The sequence below is a fragment of the Bos taurus genome, chromosome 11 (assembly GCF_002263795.3).
Source record: "Bos taurus isolate L1 Dominette 01449 registration number 42190680 breed Hereford chromosome 11, ARS-UCD2.0, whole genome shotgun sequence".
In the NCBI taxonomy this organism is placed as follows: domain Eukaryota; kingdom Metazoa; phylum Chordata; class Mammalia; order Artiodactyla; family Bovidae; genus Bos; species Bos taurus.
The window spans coordinates 63,057,371-63,077,654 of record NC_037338.1 but is presented as its reverse complement, the minus strand read 5'-3'; the positions used below and the strand labels follow the sequence as shown (position 1 = coordinate 63,077,654).

At 43.2% G+C, this 20,284-nt stretch overlaps 1 protein-coding gene across 4 annotated transcripts in view; it reads left to right on the top strand.

The window, feature by feature from the left end:
- Positions 1–20,284, top strand: part of SERTAD2 (SERTA domain containing 2) — a 115,847-nt gene that overhangs the window by 73,075 nt on the left and 22,488 nt on the right. For 2 of the 4 annotated variants that reach the window (XM_005212833.5, XM_010810112.4), the window contains exon 1: positions 19,099–19,408. The exons of the other annotated variants lie outside the window; for them this stretch is intronic. The gene's annotated coding sequence lies outside the window, so the exon portion shown is untranslated. Of the gene's footprint in view, positions 1–19,098; positions 19,409–20,284 lie in introns of those variants that run through there. 4 annotated transcript variants of the gene reach the window in all.

The window sequence follows — 20,284 nt, the reverse complement described above, 5'->3', positions numbered from 1 at the left end:
TGGTTTCCCACCTTTTTCTTTTCCTTTTTTTTTTTTTGGCAGGGGAGGGGTTACTATCAGTGTGCTTCTTTTTAAATCCATTCTCCCCACTAATTTCCATTTACGATCTATTGTGTAGGGGAAAAACAAAATAATCTTTAAACTTAAATAGATACTCAGGGAGGGCATAATAACACATGAGGTTGATGCGTGGGCTTTATGATTTCTTCTTTTTTTTCCTCAAGGACTTCTTTTTGCTTGCTTTATTGGTTCTGAGTAACTGGAGTCTCTCTGAATGAATCATTTTGCGCAACACCACCATTTATAGTCTGTATCAGTTTCCTCTAATAGTCACCAGTGATACTTATCTAGCTCATTACTAATTATAAAATTCTTCAGCATTCCTCGATCCTCACATGCTCATGAGAGATAGGCAGGTTGTATATATTTTTAAAAAATATTTTAAGATGATGAATGAGAAAACTAAGGCATAGTTGGAGGTTATTTGGCAGGTTATTTTATCCAGGGGTTGTAGCAGAATGCGTTCTCGAGGCTTATTCACCCAGACATGCATGTAGCCTTTACCTGGATGTTCTTGTTCAGTTGTGTCCGACTCTTTATGACCCCATGGACTGAAGCACGGCAGGCTTCCCTGTCCTTCACCATCTCCCAGAGTTTGCTCACACTCACGTCCATCAAGTCAGTAATGCCATCCAGCCATCTGATCCTCTGTCATCCCTTCTCTTCCTGCCTTCAGTCTTTCCCAGCATCAGGGTTTTTTCCCAGCTGGATCTCCCATTTCACTAGGTCTGGGCAGGACTCGGATTACATTTTGGAAAAACATCCCCAAAATTCTAATGCATAAAGCTTTTCCTAACTCTTGCCCCTATTTTCTACACTCTTCCGCCATCTCTGCTCTCATTCAGAACCACTAGGTTGAGTTTCTATGACCAGTAAGTGATTTATTAAGATGTTTTCACCTGCATGTCAACAAATAGTGTCTTACATTTATGATTTTTAATGGTCCTGTAGTCAACTGAGGGCTTCCCTGGTGGCTCAGATGGTGAAGACTCTGCCTGCAATGCAGGAGACCCAGGTGATGTGGTGATCAGAATAGTGCCCTCTCTCCCCACCCATGTTACCCATAGTAAAAGAGAGTCTGTGAATGTTTCTAAATTAAGGATCTTGAAATTCTTATTGTCCAGATCATCCTGGGTTATTTGTCTGTGCTCCATGTAATCATAAGGGTCCTCATCAGGGGGAGGCAAGAAGGTTAGAGGCAGAAGAAGATGGGACGACAGAAGCAGAGGTTGGAATGGGACATTTGGAAGATGGAAGAAGGGGACACAAACCAAGGGGTATAGGTGGCCTCTAGAAGCTGGAAAAGTCAAGGAAACAGATTCTCCGGTGAAGCCTCCAGAAGGAACACAGGGCTGTCAACACTGCAGTTTTAGACTTCAGAACCTCCAGAACTGTAAGAGAATAAATTTGAGTCATTTTAAGGTACTGGGTTTATGGTAATTTGTTACAGCAGCAATAGGAAACCACTATAGCTGGCAAGTCCAAAATACAGACTCCTAGGCGCTCCCACAGAGATACTGTTTTAGCAGAGCTGGGCAGGGTCTGGGTTGTGGGGTTGAACCATTCCCCTGGTGATTCAGTGGTCTGTGTCCTTGGACCTCACCTGTGATTACAAACATACTCATAAGACCATGGACTGTCTCCCTTGGAGGTCTGAAGGTGGGTAGTCCTAGCCTCAGTTGTTCTTATCAGCTCATCGGCTCAGTGAACACGTTCAAGGACCCAGGCTCCACCTGGACCTTTCCCTACCACGTTTGGTCCTTAGCCTTCTAACATCGTGCACACAGAATGGCTGCCATAGCTCCAGGGACCACATCCTCCTACAGTCAGGAAGGAGACAAAGAGCTCTTCCTGCATGCCCATATGTCTTCCATTTTTTAATCAGAGAAGAAAAATTCTTCCCCAAGGCTCCCAGCAGACTATCCCCTCTACCCGATGGGCCAGAACTGCACCACCTGGCATTACCTCCAGCAGCAAGAGAGGCCAGACCAGAGTGCATGCGTGCTCAGTCACTTCAGTCATGTCCATTGTGTCCAACTCTTGGCGACCCTGTGGACTGTAGCCGGCCAGGCTCCTCTGTCCATGGGATTCTCCAGTAAAGAGTACTTGAATGGGATATGACACCCTCCTCTAGGGGATCTTCCTGACCCAGGGATCAAAGCTGCATCTCCTGCATTGCACGCAGGTTCTTTACTGCTGAGGCACTAGGGAAGCCCCCTAGACCAGAGTACTGTCTCAAAACGCTCTCCTGTTCTCCTCCTCCTGGGAACCCTTCATGTCCCTCAAAGGGCACTTGCCCCTCATCCACCTGGTGCCTCCCTCCTCCAGAGATGACCCCTTATGCCAGGTCTTTGTGCCTTTTAAAATCACCTCACATGCCACCAGTGGCACTGTTCACTTTGAAAGGAAAAAAAAACAAAAACAGCACATTTTCTTATTTAATCTTTATAACCCTGTGAGGTGGGTAGTATTTTCCCTTTTTTACAGTGAAGAACCAGAGATGGAGAAACATGCCCACAATTCACAGTGGAAATCTCACCAGTGGCCGATCCGCCTTAACTGTGAAGCTCAGGCTCTTAACATCACACCAGCTCCAGCAGTGATTCTCTGCCATGTGCTATTCCTAGTACATCTTTGAATATCAGGGTTTGGGCACAGTTGAAGAGAGTACAAAGTCACAGCAACACTAAACAAATCAGTCATTACAATGCAGTCACCATCACTGGAGGGTTTTAAGAGAGGAGTGAGGCAACCCAACTTTTGTTTTAAAAGGATCCTTGACCACTGTCGTGAGGCTACATGCTTGGGGCCAAGAGTATTGCAGTATTTGCTTCCCATCTGACTCAAGGTCAAAGCCAAAGCCATTGCGTTGGCTTCTAAGGTCCTCTGCACCCTCCCCCCTCTACCCGTTACCTCCTCTGTACCCATGCTCCTCTCCCCTCCTCCTCCACTGTGCCCTGAGGTCCCTGAACCCTTGGGCATACACCCCACTGCAGCCCTGCTCACTTGTTCTGTTCCTCGTGTCAGGAAAACTGGTGCTTGGCTTGAGTCTTCTCACCTTCAGATCTTTGCTCAGACATCATTCAGTGAGGCTTTTCTAAAGCACTTCTTCAAAACTGCCCCCCACCCCACACAGACACACCCAAGCACACATTCCCCATCCTCCTTCACTGCTTTATTTTCCCCTAGAACACCTAATTTCTGTTATGCTGTATAATTGACTCTTCTTTCTTTTCTCTTTCCCCTCACTGGAATGTTAGAGCCATGAGAGCAGGGATTTGGGTGTGTTTTGTTTGCTGCCACATTCTCAACTCCTAGAACCTAGGACACAGTGGACATACAGTAAATATGTATTGAATGAGTGTATTCTTTATGCATAGCTCTGATTGGTTCCATGGGCGGTAAATTCCTAGAAATGAGATGACCATAGTACAGGATATGGACCTTTTAGGAGATTCTTGATACACATGTCCAAACTCTGTCTTCCCAAGTTTGGATTCACTGAGAGTTTCATCAGTGGCTATGACAACCTGTCTGCGGTGCCTTCACATTGTTAGCAGTTTTATCTAACTTGCCAGCTTGGTATAGGGCAATTATATTTCTAATGTGTATTGCTTTGATTGGATGCATTTGTACTCATTTTTCCCCCTGCATTTCTTCCTTTTGTTGATCATCAGCTTGTGTCCTTTGCCAGTTTGTCTAATTTAGTTTCATTGTTTCTTAATGTACTGTAGTATTGGTGTAACTGAGCCATAGAATTAGGTTAGGTTACTAAGTCTCTGTTATCTGTTTGCACATATTTTTCCAGGTTTGTCATTTTTTCTTTTAATTTTGCTTATGGTGTCTCTTGATGTATAGTTTTTTAGTGTAATTCATTTTAATTTTATAGTTCTTTTTTTGCTTTATGTTTGGAAAACAAATCTTGTCTACCTCTAAGATCAGTTATTCATCTATATTTTTTTTTAGTTCTCTTACATTAAAAAAAATTATTTTATTATTTAGTTAATCTCTTGTATTTTTTCATGTGTGAGGCGAAACTCTAACATCCGTTATTGACCTTAAATCGTTAACTGTTGCACTAACAACGCCATCTTTAGAATATACTAAATCTTTATACTAAGGTCTGTTTCAAGTATTTCAATGCAGATTCATTTATATTTTTCTTTTGTCAGAACTCAACTCTGTTAGTTATTACAGCTTTTTAATACATTCTTTAAATTTTATTTTTTTTCATTTATTGTTTATTATTAATAAATTTTACACTCATTCTGTCAAGTTCTGGAATAGATGAGGAATTAACATCCTAAAATAAAAATCAGATTGTGCCTCTCTCCCATGGGAAGTCTTTTAATGACTCCCCCCCACCTTCAGGATTTAAAGGCCAGACCCTTCAATGTGGCATCCAAGTCCTTCCTAGATGTGCCCAAACTCTCTGGTCTGGTTTATTGCTACTCCCTGCTTGCGATTTACACTTCAGAGCCTCACCCATGTCCTCTGCTGTTTCTCACTTTCCCATTTCTGCTAGTCCATCTGCCTGTAATGACCTTAACTAACCACCATATAGCCTAAAATCCATCACCACCTCCCTTTTTTCACATGGTCAGTCTCTGTGGCCACTCGTGTGTCTCCATCGTCACCCTACGCATGTCTGTATCAGCGTGCAACCCGCTGTGTCACAGTGATGAGTTAGTCTACCCTGTGAACTCAGTGAGCGCATCTCTTGTTCATTTTGCATTTCTTGTACCTGGCATGCTACCTGTCATGGCGTAGGTGGTGTAGATGGATTAGAGGAGAATATCTAGGACTGGAAGTCAGGAAATAGATTGTTGCAGTAAGGAAAGTGAAAGATGATATGGCCTTGACCAGGGCAGTGGTGGGGAAATGGAGAGGAGTGGACATATTTGAAAAACATTTAAGAGAGAAAATTGATAGGATTTTATGTCTGGTTAAATGTGAGAGAAAGGGAGAGAGAAGAAACTCAGAATCTTAGATTTCCAACTTAAGACACCAGGGATACCTTATTGGTGGTTGTTGTTTAATTACTAAGTTGTGTCCAACTTTTTTGCTACCCCATGGACTGTAGCCTGCCAGGCTCCTCTGTCCATGGGATTTCCCAGGCAAGAATACTGGAGTGGGTTACCCCAGGGAATCTTCCTAACCCAAGGATCGAACCCTTATCTCTTGCATTGGCAGGTGGATTCTTTACCACTGAGCCACCAGGGAAACCCACCTTGTTGGTACCTTAACCGTATTTAAGCATTCAGAAGGAGGGACAAGTTTAAGGAAGATAAGATTAGGACAATCTTAGATGTGCTGTGAGTTGGAGATGCCTTTATACTACCCGGTGAAAATGTCTAATAGGTAATGAGATAGAAACAGGCTAATTATATACTATTATTGTTAAATCCTGGAGAAGGAAATGACAACCCACTCCAGTAGTCTTGCCTGGAGAATCCGACAGACAGAGGAGCCTGGCAGGCCATAGTCCATAGGGTCGCAAGGAGTTGGACATAACTGAAACAACTTAGCATGCACATTGTTCAACCTAGGACACTTTTGAGGTTGAAACAGGGTGCTGTTACTAAGTATGCCAGGACAAGCATATATTAGGTATGACCCTGACAAACTTGGATATATGTATGGTCTTTATAAAGCTTAGATATGAACCTCAAAGAGAAAGGTCTAGAATGTGATTAATGATTTGTGAATCATTAGCATATAGATGCCCTGAGAGTGGGTGAAGTTGCCTCATGAAAGTTCCGATATCCTAACCAACCATCACCATCATCCACTCACCTTTGTAATCTTCTCTGGTCCCAAATTGCAGTTCAGTTCAGTTCAGTTGCTTAGTCCTGTCCGACTCTTTGCGACCCCATGAATTGCAGCATGCCAGGCCTCCCTGTCCATCACCAATTCCCAGAGTTCACTCAGACTCACGTCCATCGAGTCAGTGATGCCATCCAGCCATCTCATCCTCTGTTGTCCCCTTCTCTTCCTGCCCCCAATCCCTCCCAGCATTAGGGTCTTTTCCAGTGAGTCAACTCTTCACATGAGGTGGCCAAAGTACTGGAGTTTCAGCTTTAGCACCATTCCTTCCAAAGAAATCCCAGGGCTGATCTCCTTCAGAATGGACGGGTTGGATCTCCTTGCAGTCCAAGGGACTCTCAAGAGTCTTCTCCAACACCACACTTCAAAAGCATCAATTCTTCAGTGCTCAGCCTTCTTCACAGTCCAACTCTCACATCCATACATGACTATTGGAAAAACCATAGCTTGACTAGTCGGACCTTTGTTGGCAAAGTAATGTCTCTGCTTTTGAATATGCTATCTAGGTTGGTCATAACTTTCCTTCCAAGGAGTGTCTTTTAATTTCATGGCTGCAGTCACCATCTGCAGTGATTTTGGAGCCCCAAAAAATAAAGTCTGACACTGTTTCCACTGTTTCCCCATCTATTTCCCATGAAGTGATGGGACCGGATGCCATGTTCTTCGTTTTCTGAATGTTTAGCTTTAAGGCAACTTTTTCACTCTCCACTTTCACTTTCATGAAGAGGCTTTTTAGTTCCTCTTCACTTTCTGCCATAAGGGTGGTGTTATCTGCATATCTGAGGTTATTGATATTTCTCCCAGCAATCTTGATTCCAGCTTGTGTTTCTTCCAGTCCAGCGTTTCTCATGATGTACTCAGCATATAAGTTAAATAAGCAGGGTGACAATATACAGCCTTGACGTACTCCTTTTCCTATTTGGAACCAGTCTGTTGTTCCATGTCCAGTTCTAACTGTTGCTTCCTGACCTGCATACAGATTTCTCAAGAGGCAGGTCAGGTGGTCTGGTATTCCCATCTCTTTCAGAATTTTCCACAGTTTATTGTGATCCACACAATCAAAGGCTTTGGCATAGTCAATAAAGCAGAAATAGATGTTTTTCTCTTTTTCCATGATCCAGCAGATGTTGGCAATTTGATCTCTGGTTCCTCTGCCTTTTCTAAAACCAGCTTGAACATCACGAAGTTCATGGTTCACATATTGCTAAAGCCTAGCTTGGAGAATTTTGAGCATTACTTCACTAGCATGTGAGATGAGTGCAATTGTGCGGTAGTTTGAGCATTCTTTGGCATTGCCTTTCTTTGGGATTGGAATGAAAAGTGACCTTTTCCAGTCCTGTGGCCACTGCTGAGTTTTCCAAATTTGCTGGCATATTGAGTGCACCACTTTCACAGCATCATCTTTCAGGATTTGAAATAGCTCAACTGGAATTCCATCACCTCCACTAGCTTTGTTCGTAGTGATGCTTTCTAAGGCCCACTTGACTTCACATTCCAGGATGTCTGGCTCTAGGTGAGTGATCACACCATCGTGATTATCTGGGTCATGAAGATCTTTTTTGTACAGTTCTTCTGTGTATTCTTGCCACCTCTTCTTAATATCTTCTGCTTCTGTTAGGTCCATGCCATTTCTGTCCTTTATTGAGCCCATCTTTGCGTTTCAGACTTAAAGAAAGTAGGGAGAACCACTAGACCATTCAGGTATGACCTAAATCAAATCCCTTACAATTATACAGTGGAAGTGAGAAATAGATTTAAGGGCCTAGATCTGATAGATAGAGTGCCTGATGAACTATGGACTGAGGTTCATGACATTGTACAGGAGACAGGGATCAAGACCATCCCCATGGAAAAGAAATGCAAAAAAGCAAAATGACTGGGGAGGCCTTACAAATAGCTGTGAAAAGAAGAGAAGCAAAAAGCAAAGGAGAAAAGGAAAGATATAAGCATCTGAATGCAGAGTTCCAAAGAATAGCAAGAAGAGATAAGAAAGCCTTCCTCAGCGATCAATGCAAAGAAATAGAGGAAAACAACAGAATGGGAAAGACTAGAGATCTCGTCAAAAAAATTAGAGATACCAAGGGAACATTTCATGCAAAGATGGGCTCGATAAATTGCAGTAAGGGATGATTATTTTTTGAAGTGAAGACCTATAGGTTTATAGGGTAGTAAGAGGAAAAGGAGCCAGCAAAGGAACAAGTAGCCAGAGAGATAAGAACCAGGAGTTCAAGCAGAGTTACTGAAAGAAACAGTTGGAGGCAGTCATTAATGTCAAATGCTATAGATAGGTGTTCAGTCAGTGAGGAACTGAGAAGTCTCCAATGGCTTGGCATTTAGGTAGTAATGGTGCTCTTTCCAGAGGTGGTCAGTATAGTTTTTTTTGTGAAGCCAGAGGAAGTAGGTGGAACTAAAACCATGAAGGGTAACGACAGCAGCTGTTGTTAGTTGCTAAGTTGTGTCTGGCTCATTGCAGCCCCGTGAACTGTAGCTCTTCAGTCTCTGTCCATTAGACTTCCCAGGGAAGAATACTGGAGCAGGTTGCCATTTCCTTCTCCAGGGGATCTTTCCAACCCAAGGATCGAACCTGGGTCTCCTGCATTGTCAGGAGACAATGCCTTTACCTCTGAGCCACCAGGAGCCACCAACATTCCTGCAGCATTGAAGCAGGGGAGGAGTGTTTCTTGTTTTAAAAGTGAAGAGGGAGAACACCAAGTCTGTAATTTATTGACTGCAGGAAGGAGCCAGTAGAGAGGGCAAGGCTGAGTGTGTAGGAGAGAAAGAAATACTAGTCTCCAGTCATATTTAAGCTGTTTTACTCAGCCCAATTTTCTTGTCTGGAGTACCTGTGCTGTACTGTAGTTGAATGCCACCAATCTGTTCCAGTAGCAGTCACCGAGACTTTAAAAACCATTCATTAGATGTTTTTCTGTTTAGTTGGCTTGGGATCTAGGTTTTTCTTCCTCTTTTTCACTACAGACTCAAGATGTGAGCCTTTGAATACAATATATGTCTTCTAGATGCAATGATTTGCAGAAATGTCACTGGCAAAGTGTTGATAACCCATCCGTTTAGGTTTATGGGTTGATAATGATAGTGTCTTTGTTGATAGATTTAGAAACATACACTGCAGATGAAAATATTCTTTTGGGATGTATATATGTGCATTTATGTGGTATTATATGTATTAGAAGGAAAAGTGAGTTTTACACCGAGAGTTGATTTTTTTTTTTCCCTCTTGAGAAGCTCCATTAAGGAAAAAAATGTTAAATTTCAGAATAGAAACCGTTCGTTTTCTGATCTGCTACCTCATAGTAAGAAGTTCAGTTGTAAGGTTAGCTTCCTCAGAGAGAAGAAGGCAGGGACAGCAGCAAAAGGAAAAGGAAGGTTTAATTGCTCTGAAAAGGCCCAAACATGCTCTGAAAAGTAAAGATTTCAGGCTTAATGTGCACGGAACAAAAGGCCGTTGTGAGCTGTGTATAAGAGTTGGTGAGAGTTTGTATTCTGCCCCTTTTTTCTGTGGGAGTTATTTCCTGTTGTTGACTAGAGTTCTTTATTTAGAACCACCTAGCTTCAGAATGCCTGCTAAGAGAGCAGAAAAGTGTGTATTTAAAACATAGGCTTATTTCAAGACAGTCTCTGAAAAAAAAAAGTTACACTACCCATGTGCTGAGAGAGCACCACCTTCCCAGAGATCAAGAGGGTATGGGGCTTTATTCCTATAACCCTGCATGGAGGGACACAAAGAAGAGAGAATCAGAATGCATTTGGAGTAGCTGTAAATGGTCAACTGAACACCCAGTGGAAGATAGTTCACCAGGAGAGTGTTTTCTAAATTTTTTTAAAAAACAAGATTTCACTTTTTAGGGCTAGATGTATGTTAAGGAAGTCACAGGAAGCCTTACACATTTTGTAAGGAAGCCTTTATCCTTTCTAGCATGGGTGGGCTGCTGTCCTCAGGATCGCACAGAGTCGGACGCTACTGAAGCGACTTAGCATGAATGCATACATTGGAGAAGGAAATGGCAACCCACTCCAGTATTCTTGCCTGGAGAATCCCAGGGACGGAGGAGCCTGGTGGGCTGCCGTCTACGGGGTTGCACAGAGTCGGACACGACTGAAGCGACTTAGCAGCAGCAGTGTGATAGAAGTTAGCCTGACGGATGAGAAATACACCCCCAATACTGGCTTTAAACCTATTCTCTTATACTTGCCTTGTCAGTTGGGCTTCCTATTAAAAACTTCGGTTATGCTAGCATCGTCATTGAATTTTGCAGTCTGTTATTAAGAGAGAGAGAAGGACAGTATGCATGTGTGTGTGTGCTCAGTCGTGTCTGACTCTTTGTGATGCCAGGGACTGTGGTCTGCCAGTCATATCAAATGAGTAAAAGGGATTAGATCATTACTGAAATAATGAAGATAAATGCATGAAATATAAATATTACCCATTGCTTTATTAATAGATATAAGAAGTTGTGGGAAAAAAACCTTACAAAGTTCTATTTCATGGGAACCAAGAGAAAGAAAGGGGAAAAAATGTGTTTTTTAATGTCTTGAAATCTAAAACAACACATTTAAATGGTTTACTACAACATATTTGTTTGCTTTTCATGTTTTTAACAAAGAAATTAAATTTTATAGTATCTCTCCCTGATTCCAGTACTCCTCCATTTATGAAAATTAACCACTTTCCTGAATGTTTTTGGTCTGTAATGTTTTTATTCTATAATTACACTCATCTGTATTGATAAACAATATATAGCATTGTTTTGCATGTTTTAAAGTATTTTCTATAAATGATATTATACTGTACATACTTTACAACTGGCTTTATTTTACTGGGCTTCCCTGGTGGCTCAGAGGTTAAAGCGTCTGCCTGGAATGTGAGAGACCCAGGTTCGATCCCTGGGTCGGGAAGATCCCCTGGAGAAGGAAATGGCAACCCACTCCAGTACTTTTGCCTGGAGAATCCCATGCAGGGAGGAGCCTGGTAGGCCCCAGTCCATGGGGTCACAAACAGTTGGACACGACTGACCGACTTCACTTTCACTTTATTTTACTCAACATTATGTTTTTGAGATTTAACCATGTTGATATTTGGTAACTTTAGTACTTCTTAACCACCATAGCTTTCAAATGTATTGATTAATTCTCCTTTAGCTATTACAAGCAAAGCTACTATAAACATTCTTCTATGTCTCCATGGGGGATGAAAACAAGAGTCTCTCTAGATTTAGCCCTTATCATCCAGAATTCCTCCAGAAAATTAAGCCCCAGTACCCTAAGGCAAAGGAGGGCATGGCAGCCTACTCCAGTATTCTTGCCTGGAGAATCCTCATGGACAGAAGACCTGGTGGGCTGCAGTCCATGGGGTCGAAAAGAGTCAGACACGACTGAGTGACTAAGCACACGTGCATCGCATCCTAAGGCATTTGTTGTATGTAATGAATTGTCTTCTGTCCTCTAAGTCTAGAATGGTTCACGTTTGGGGATAGAGCTGGAGACTGATACTTGCTCCTAAGAGTGATCACACCAATCTCTTTGTAATTCTTGAGTTCAGTGGGGAGGTTTGAAATCAGCCCTGGTGGGGTATTTACACCACAGAAATCAGCAAATGCTTCAAAAAGGGCTTCTTTCCTTCTTTCCCATTCTCCACCCCCACCCCAACCCCAGCCAGTTGTTAAACATTTACTAGCAACCACTGGTTCTTACCTTTATACCACCCTTGGGAGAATTGAGGAAATAGTCACTTGAATTCTTTTCTGTAGGGCTTATTTTCTCATGGAACCCTCATGGAGAAAGACTGCAGGTATGTGGGCAGGGTGTGTGCATGTCCAGCTCCACTAGCTAATGTCAGATTATCTCCAAAGTGGTCAAGTGGAGAACTGTGAACTAACCTTTTATAATTTGCATTTTTCCTGTAACTGAGGAGATTGAGTATCTCTTCACGTTTGTTGGATATTTGAGTTTCCTCTTTTTACCCATTTTCTGTTGGTTTTATATTAAAAAAAAAACTGACTCGGAGTTCTTTTTTACTTCTGAGTATTAATCTTTTGCTGATTATATGAATTATATACTATCACTTGACAGTCTTTCACTTATCTTTATCTTGTTTATATTGTATTTTGTTTAATGGATGTTTAATTTTTAATGTAATCCAAGTTATTGGTCTTTTTCTTTATAGTTTGTGCATTGGCTGTCTTACTTCTTTTCTTTTGTTTTTGACTGTTCCAGGTGGCATGTGGGATCTTAGTTCCCCAACCACGGACTGAACCCACGCCCCTGCATTAGAATCATGAAGTCTTAACTACTAGACCGCCAGAGAAGGCCCTGGCTGTTTTGTTTCTGAATAGTCAAAGTCTCAGCAGGAAAAAGTATTCCACTCAAATGATTCAACTAAAGAGACATAAATGAAGGGACTTTTGACAGAGATGTGACAAAACTTGAAGCATGGAAGACCAAGAACTTAGATCTTACTATCCTCAGGTCTACAGGGGAAAGGGGAGGAAATGGTGTTGCTAGAATCTATGAGAGTGAGTGCCCTGGAGAAAGGGTCACCTGCAGAAGCTGTGGCTATGGAGGGATGGGTCCTGCTGTAACAGAATCCCAAAGTAGGAAGGAGCAGGGAAGAAATAGCCCAAGCTCTCTCCCCTCTGACCCACTGTTCTCTTTCGGGTACCTTCCTGTTGAGGAATCCAGCTGGAAGCTGGTTGGCAAAGGAGCTTGGTCCCTAGGGGTCAACATTTCCAGGCGCAGAGCAAAGAAGAGAATGAATCTTAAGAGACTGAGAATAATCACACATTCCTTATTCTGAGCCCATAAATATATTTTCCTGTATTCTCTCCTAATTGTTTTAAAGTTTTGTTTCACATATTTAGACATTAGTCCACCTGAAATATATATATATTTTTTAATCTGAGATACTAATTTTATTTTTCATGCAGGTATCCAGGTGACCTTTAGTCATTTATTGAATAGCCTATTCTTTCCCACTGATCTGTTGCCTCACCTCTGTCATACTTTATGCTTGCATACATGTGTGGGTCTGTTTCTGCACTCTCAATGCTGTTCTGCTGATCTATTTATCCCTTGCCAACACCACTCTGTTTTAATTACTAGAGCTTTATAATAAACCTTGATATCTGTTAGGCCACATCCCCCATCTTGTTCTTTAAACTTATTAAAGCTATCTTTTGTCCTTTGTTATTCCAGATGATTTCTGGATTTGCTTAAGTTCCTTGGGCAGGGGGAGGGGAGCATTGGGATTTAAGTTGGAATCACATTTAATTTATTGATGTGTTTTGGGGAGACTTGAATAGTATTAAGTATTCTTGTCCATAAATGGTGTGGCTCTCCATTAACTCTTTTCATCTGATGAACTTTTGGAAGGGTTTCTATTTTCTCACTTTTCATTTTTGGTTGTAATGTGGAAATAGTAATTCTGGAGTCTTTATCTTTAGAGGTTTTTTTTTGTTTTAATCACTAAAATTGAAAGCATGATGTCTAACAGTTCTAAAGTGGTAACAAATTAGGATTGAGTGAAAATGAATGTCTACTCATCAAAATTCTTTTCAACCTTTTATAATTTGGGCTTTAATTTCTTAAAGAAAAGTAAACAAATATAAATGATGTTCAAATTACCATTACTATTCCCACAAAAGCTGTTTATCAGCTGTCCCAATATGTACTATGCTGCCCTCTGTGTAATGAGGCCAAATGAATCACTGTAGCCAAAGTCAGGGAATCTAACACTTTTTCGATGAGTTTTTCTTTTTTTTTAAATTTGATATGACTCTTTCATATGTATATTTTCTTTTAAAAGAATCATCTTTAGCAACAACTAAATACATGCATTGTTTGAGCAAACTCAAGTTTGTAGAGTGTACATTATTTGTAACAGAACAGAACGGCAGTGGGCGTCAATGCTATAGATGATATTCTCGTGGTATTTGCTGCCATCCCCTCTCCTTTCTAAATTTGGTGTTACAGATTCAACTTCTGTTTTCAAAAAGGGAAGTTGCATATAGCTCATTCACACTATTATTTTCTCCTTAAAAGCCAGTTTCTCTGGTAATTGACCATTTAAGGAGTTTCATACACCTCAAACAAGACTTCTCTAAAGACAGCAGTTTTGAAATAAATATTACTTAGAAAGATAATCTTTAATATTTAAAGCATGTTTAGGAAAACCATTAACGAGTTGCACAAATGTATCTAATGTAACATTGCTGTCTATCTGAATAGTTTACCTTGGTTTCTTCCTACTCGGCTTTCACTTTGCCTTTCTGAAATTTTAAATGTAAAAATATTTTTATTTAAAATATATATTTTTCAATTTAAAGCAAATATTATTGTATAGTTAGATAATTTTGGAAAAGTCTTGTTTATTCTGGCAACATGTCTTTAAAGGACAATTCTGCATTGGTGACTAAAAGATAAAGTCTTGCTTAAGTGTTCCCTCTCCTCCAGAAAACCAATAAAATTCACAGTGGCAAAGTACTGATTCATTTTTTTGTTGTATGCACTGTTTCCATTTAAACTGTGTTCTCTGCCCACATGTTTATTTTTAATGATACTTCATAGTATCATACTTCATAGTCTGAAGTCAGAGGTATTTCCTGGACATCTATACACATTAAAGCTTTGACCTTTTTTTCACATCTCAAAGTAGAAGTTTTATATCTGGGACTTCAAAAAGTGGCTTAAATATGTTATTTACACTCCCCAAATCACCCTAGTTCTCTTAAATGACCTCTTTACTCATAGGTGATTTAAAGGTACACAAGCTTAGATCACTTCTACAACAGATATGAGAATGTGTGTCACAGAAAATAGGATATGAAGTTGGTTTTATATTCTTCCAAACTCCTCTGTGAAGGTAGTCCCCATTGTAGCCACCTTTTCATAGACTCTTAGCTCTGGGAAGGGGCTACAGGAACCTTTGGGCCCTAGTGCCTCATCTGGCGGGAGGTGGACACAGCCCTCTAGATGGAAAGGCCCTGATTCAGCTTCCTTGCTGACTGTGGCTGAAGAACTACACTTGAGATCTTCTAACCAACCACATGTGCTCTTTTCACCAGAACCAGTGCTAATCCTAAATCTGTGATACGGCAGATTAAGAAACTAAAAAGTCAGTGATCAATCATAGTGATTTATTTGTACAAGATCTTCAGACTCCTACTCCAAGACTCAGGCTTGATGGTCTGGAGGCTGTACAATTTCTAACATTCACACAAGTTTTCTAGGGAAGCCAGAAGTGCCGGGTACCTTGAAAAGAAGGTGAATTGCTCAAGAAGGGAGCATGGTTTATGGACAGGAAATCCAAGGTCAACATGCAGATAGGCTAGCATGTAGAGGCCAGAGAGGTAGTGCTGTCTGGGGAACTGAGGACAAGGAGAGAGGTTTCTGAGGAGCACCCACCAGCCGTGGAGGAGCAGCATCTGGCAGGAATGGGAGCACTGAAGAGTTGTCACCAGGGAAGGCTTTCTCTTTCCAGCTGAGAAAAGATGAAAGCAAAAGCCAGAGTGTCTAAGGAGAGCCACTCCATTTATCAGAGGATTTTACCAGGAAATAGTGGCCAGTGAAGTAGGGAGGAAACTCATGCTCAACAGAAGCCATCTCATCTAGAAATAGAAGGGACTAATCAAAGATGCCAGAAAAAAAGAAAAGGGTTTCAAGAGCGTCTTATTCCAATATCATCATTAAGATTTTGTTCTAAATTAGGATTTAAATATTGTCAGATCTTTAAAAGAGAAAAAGGTGTGTTCACTAACAGGAAAATGACTCTCTCTCAGAACACAAGGGGCCGTCATTGCAAAGCAGCCTAGTAACAGTGAGGGAAACTGCGAGAGTGGCTCTTCACTGGAGTTGAAACTCTGCTCTTGTGAAGCATGGCTGCAAGGACAGGCAGGAGAAAGCCTGACGTGAGGAGGTGGTCAAAGAGGTGGAGAAGGCTTTGCAGAGGCAGATGAGTTACCCGGCTCCTTTGGCACCGTCAAGTTTTAACTTGCTAGAGGCTGAAAAGTTCTGAGCCTGTTCGTGCTGTCTTTGTGAGAGTGTTCATTAGTTTTCCTAGTCATCCTATCCTGTGTCAATTCTCTGATAATCAGTTAGGTAATGTGGGACTTCCAGACTTTATTTTGAAGATTTATTAATAGATTTCAGTGATCAGTGAATGGGAAGTCTGCATTCAGTTAGACTGTCTGTATTTTCCAAGAAAAGATGATTTAACCCAGCTGGCTATATTATTGTGTTTAATAACTGAAACATTTATGGGGGGGGGGGCATAAGAATATTTCCAAGGTATATAGATGGGTGATTGACCGGTATTTCTTGTGGAACTTGAAAGATAAAACGTAATAAAGGAGAAAGGATAAGTTTGCAAACTGTTGTGAAATCTTTCTCAGTTTATATAGCTAGCTTGTCCTTGTGTCAATTCTTTGGTGCATATTAATTAAGTGCTAAAAGTGGCCTTCAGTTAGTGCAGTCATCTGGTTGTTTGCAAGACGTGAGGGTACAGAAACTTTCAAGAGAAGCAGTGAAGTGCAAACTAGTACCCAGAACCACAAAGCAATGTTGAGAAGTACCTCTCTGAAATTAAACTTGTGAGTATTTTTAAAAATTACCGTAACAGTCCTATACTTACAAGAGCAGTGTTTCTTTTCTCCCTAAACAGATATGTTCCTGATAGTTAAATGTGGATGACTGGCCTAATTTCTTGTATGTGCAAGTGAGAGGGAGAAACTCTAAATCCTGAGGGTAGGATTATTTTAAATGGGCTTTTAAGTGTCCCAGAGAGTGAAAGTGTGAAAACCATACTTATGTGTTCACTAAACATTTCTTGCTCATTTGCTAGGAATAAACAATATTTTTTTAAAAAAATCATGCATACTAAAGGGAAAGGGAGTTGACTTCAAAAGCTCTGGGAGGGCCTTTCCTTAGCCTCATGGAGTTGGATTCCCAGGGCCAGGCAGGAATTGCTGTGCTGGGCTGAGGGGGACTCGGCCCTAGGGGAGGGGACTGTGTACCACTTGGTGAGGGACCACATGAGCAGGTATTCAAATGGCCACTTCATGCTTTGACTTCATGGTAAAAGATGCCAGAATCTCAAAGTGGGGAAAGTGGGACACATATATAACATAGATACCTGTATATAACATATATAAAATAAGGCATTTACCTTCAAAAGTATGGGAAGGTGAAAAATATTTTACCTCGGAACTCAGATTGCTTTCCTAAGAACTCAGACCTTTACTGAGCACACACAGAATTCGTGCTTTAGCAAAATCATGCATCCACTCTGGAGACACAAAAATTGTCACTTTGATCTTTAGTTCTTCCAGTAATTCATCTGCTAGAAAATATCCACGTGTCACAAAAATTGTGCAAGTCTAACTTGGTGCTCACTTCAATTCATGAATAACAGTTTAAATTTATTTTAAATTCAAGAGAACCTCTGGCCTCTGCTACAGAGATATCACAGTATTGCAGCTTCTATTTCAATGGCTTCTCTTTAAAGTGAGTGGGTTGTTCGGAAACTGTTAGTAGTGTCCTCTCTGAAAGGCAGAATTCTGGAAATGAAAAATATCTTGGCCTCATGGCAAAATGTTTGAATACTGTGCCACTTAGGCACAAACTGAGCAGGATGCGCTGAGGGCCCGGAGCACGACTTCCATGATGAGTAATTTGGAATGCCATTGTAATGAAATTTTCCAAAGATATACACAGATCATTAGCTTTTAGCACTGGCTATACTTAAAAAAAATCTGTGTAACCTTTTCATTATATCGAGGGTCCAGTAAAAAATCTTTTTCATTCCCTTTCAAGATAAAACAAGAAACATTTTCTCCTCTACCAACATTTTAGCCCAGATTTAATTTCAATAATACTGTCAATTTGATTGATAACAAATCATTACTGAACAGTTCCAATAGGTCTCAACTTGTCTTGATGTTAACGACTTATAATCACCTTTATGTTAGGTCTTAAAGCTTTATTATCCTTAAGTATAACTAGTATAGTGGACCATTAAATTCCAAAGAGATCTGAGACAATATTGATTGGGGTGGCAGCCAAAATTTTAAGGTGCCTGAATTCCTTTTCATAACATGTTTAAACTGAATGTGCATGCCATTTTTAAAATAATCATTAATTTTCCAGGGGAGGTCTCCTGTCCTAGGACTTTTAAATTTGCACCACACACACAAGCCTCCCAAAACTAGTATAAATTTTCCTAATAAATATAAGTAGTTCAAAGCAGAACTTCTTAAGGAGAAGGAAAAGGCTATAGCTGTGAAACTGCGCCTAGGTCCCCCCTGCGTCTTCAAGCCAGGCGTCCCTACCTGCGTGGGCTCTGCCGGGTTTGCACCGCGGCCGAAGCCTGCCACGAAGCCTGCCACGAAGCCTGCCAAGTCGTTTCCCTCCTGTTCCGATAAAGTACTCTTGACTTGGTGACCCATTTCAAGTGTTGGGCTGAGGACACCGCACTCAAGGGGGATTTGTCCCCACCTCCAGCCGGAGCCTTCATCCTACCTCTTGGACACTCTGAGGGCCACTCATATGTCCGGAGGCGCAGGCATCGGAGAGCGTCTCAGCAGCGGACGCGCTGCCCCCGCCCTCCCGGGACGTCTGTCTCGAAAACCCCGCGGGCAGCGCGGATACCGCGCCCCGCGGTCGGATTTTTCTCTTTCCCCATCTACCACCACCGCCCCCCCCCCGCCCCGGGACCCTGCCTGCCCGGCTAACCGGCCCCAAGTTGCAGAATAGCTGAGATGCTTGTCATATTTGCGGTCGCGCGACTCAGCAGGCTGTGCGCGCGCGGCACTCGTTGCCGCCTTTGTCACTAGCGGCTCCGTCATTTGCATGAGTGGTCTGAGGGGATTACTGGTGGTTAGTTGTGGTCCCCTGGCTGGAGTGTCTCGTTTCCTCTCCCCTTCTCCTTAAGCTTTTCCTTAAGAGAAAATCAAGGGCGCGCCGGCTGGGTAGGGAGCCGTGGGCGGCGCTGCCACCCGGCATCTCGCGTGCTCCGCCTGCCCCTTCCTGCTCCTGGGGCGGACGGGCCCCGCTCGGCATTTATCGCGCCTCCCGGGACCGCCGGGGGAGGGGGCGGGGCCCGGTCGAGAGGGCGGGGCCTAGCGGCCGAGGGGCGGGGCGGGCCGAGGGGCGGGGCCTGCTGAGCCCGGGGCCCGGAGCTCGCGGGAGGCTCGCTGGCCGCACGTCACTCCTGCACAGCTAGTGCTGGAGCAGTGGCTGCCGCTCGCTCGGTCAGGGCGCCCCCTCCGCCCGCCTCCGGCTTCCTCCTCCGCTGCCTGCCGCCGCCGCCGCCGCCTCCTCCTCCACCATTGTATAATGCTCCGAGCGCGCAGGCAGAGGACGGCGGAGTCTTAGCTTCGGTCTCGCCTCCTGCCCGCTCCTCGGCGCCACCCTTGGGCCCCCGGAGCGGGGGATTCCGCATGGAGCGGGAGTAGCTTGAGGAGTGGGCAGAAACCCCTCCCGATGTGCTAGTTCCCAGGTGGAGCTGCATGTGGTAAGTTCTCCCGGCGCCGGCTTGGAGGGGATTCTCGGATGCGCGGGGCTCCGGGTGGGTGGGGGCAGCGCTGGGACCTGGCCAGGGCCGGGTGAGCCTGGAGGGCGGAGGAGGGGCGCTGGGCGGCCGCGAGGGTCGCGGGAGCCTCGGCGAGAGGGACCTGGGCTGGAGCAGGTACCGGGAGGAGCGCTCCCTCCCGCTGCTCCCCGGCCCCGCGCCCTTGGACCCCCGGGGCCGGCGCCGGGTACCCCCAGCGTTCTCGGGCAGATCTGCTGGGGGAAGGGCCAGGCAGGGGACGGGCAGTCACGGACCGGGGTCAGGAGAGGGTCGGGAGCTAACCAGAGCCTAACGGTGGGGCGGAGGGAGCTTGGAGCTGTCGCTTTTACATCTGGGATCTGTGTGCGTGTTGTGGCGGTTGTGTTGTTGTGAACGTGCGAGACTTTTTTTTTAAGACTCGTATTGCTGGCGCGACGGCTGCTTCACTTTTCAGTCCTGTGGCCGGGTTTGCATCCAGCTTGCTTTAGTGTATTTCTGTGAGTTGCCCTGTGTTTTAACTTAGAAACATCCCTCTCCGCCCTCTTTTCGCCCGTGCCCAAGTGAATTGATTTTGAATTTGTGTGTTAAACTTGATGTCTCATTAGTTTTTTAAGTTAGAAATCTAAAAGTCATCTTAGTGGTGACCGCCTATGACTGAGAGGGAGGGGGCCGAGGGGAGCCAGCTGTCCCAGGCCCTGGACTTTGTACCAAGACGTGGTGCCTTCAGAGCGCCCCTGCATCGAGAGAAAATCATAAATTCCCTCCACCCTGCCTTGGCCAGGAGTTATCTTACTTTTAGCAGAAATAATAGTAATAGATTGAGATGGGAGTAGAATTCTG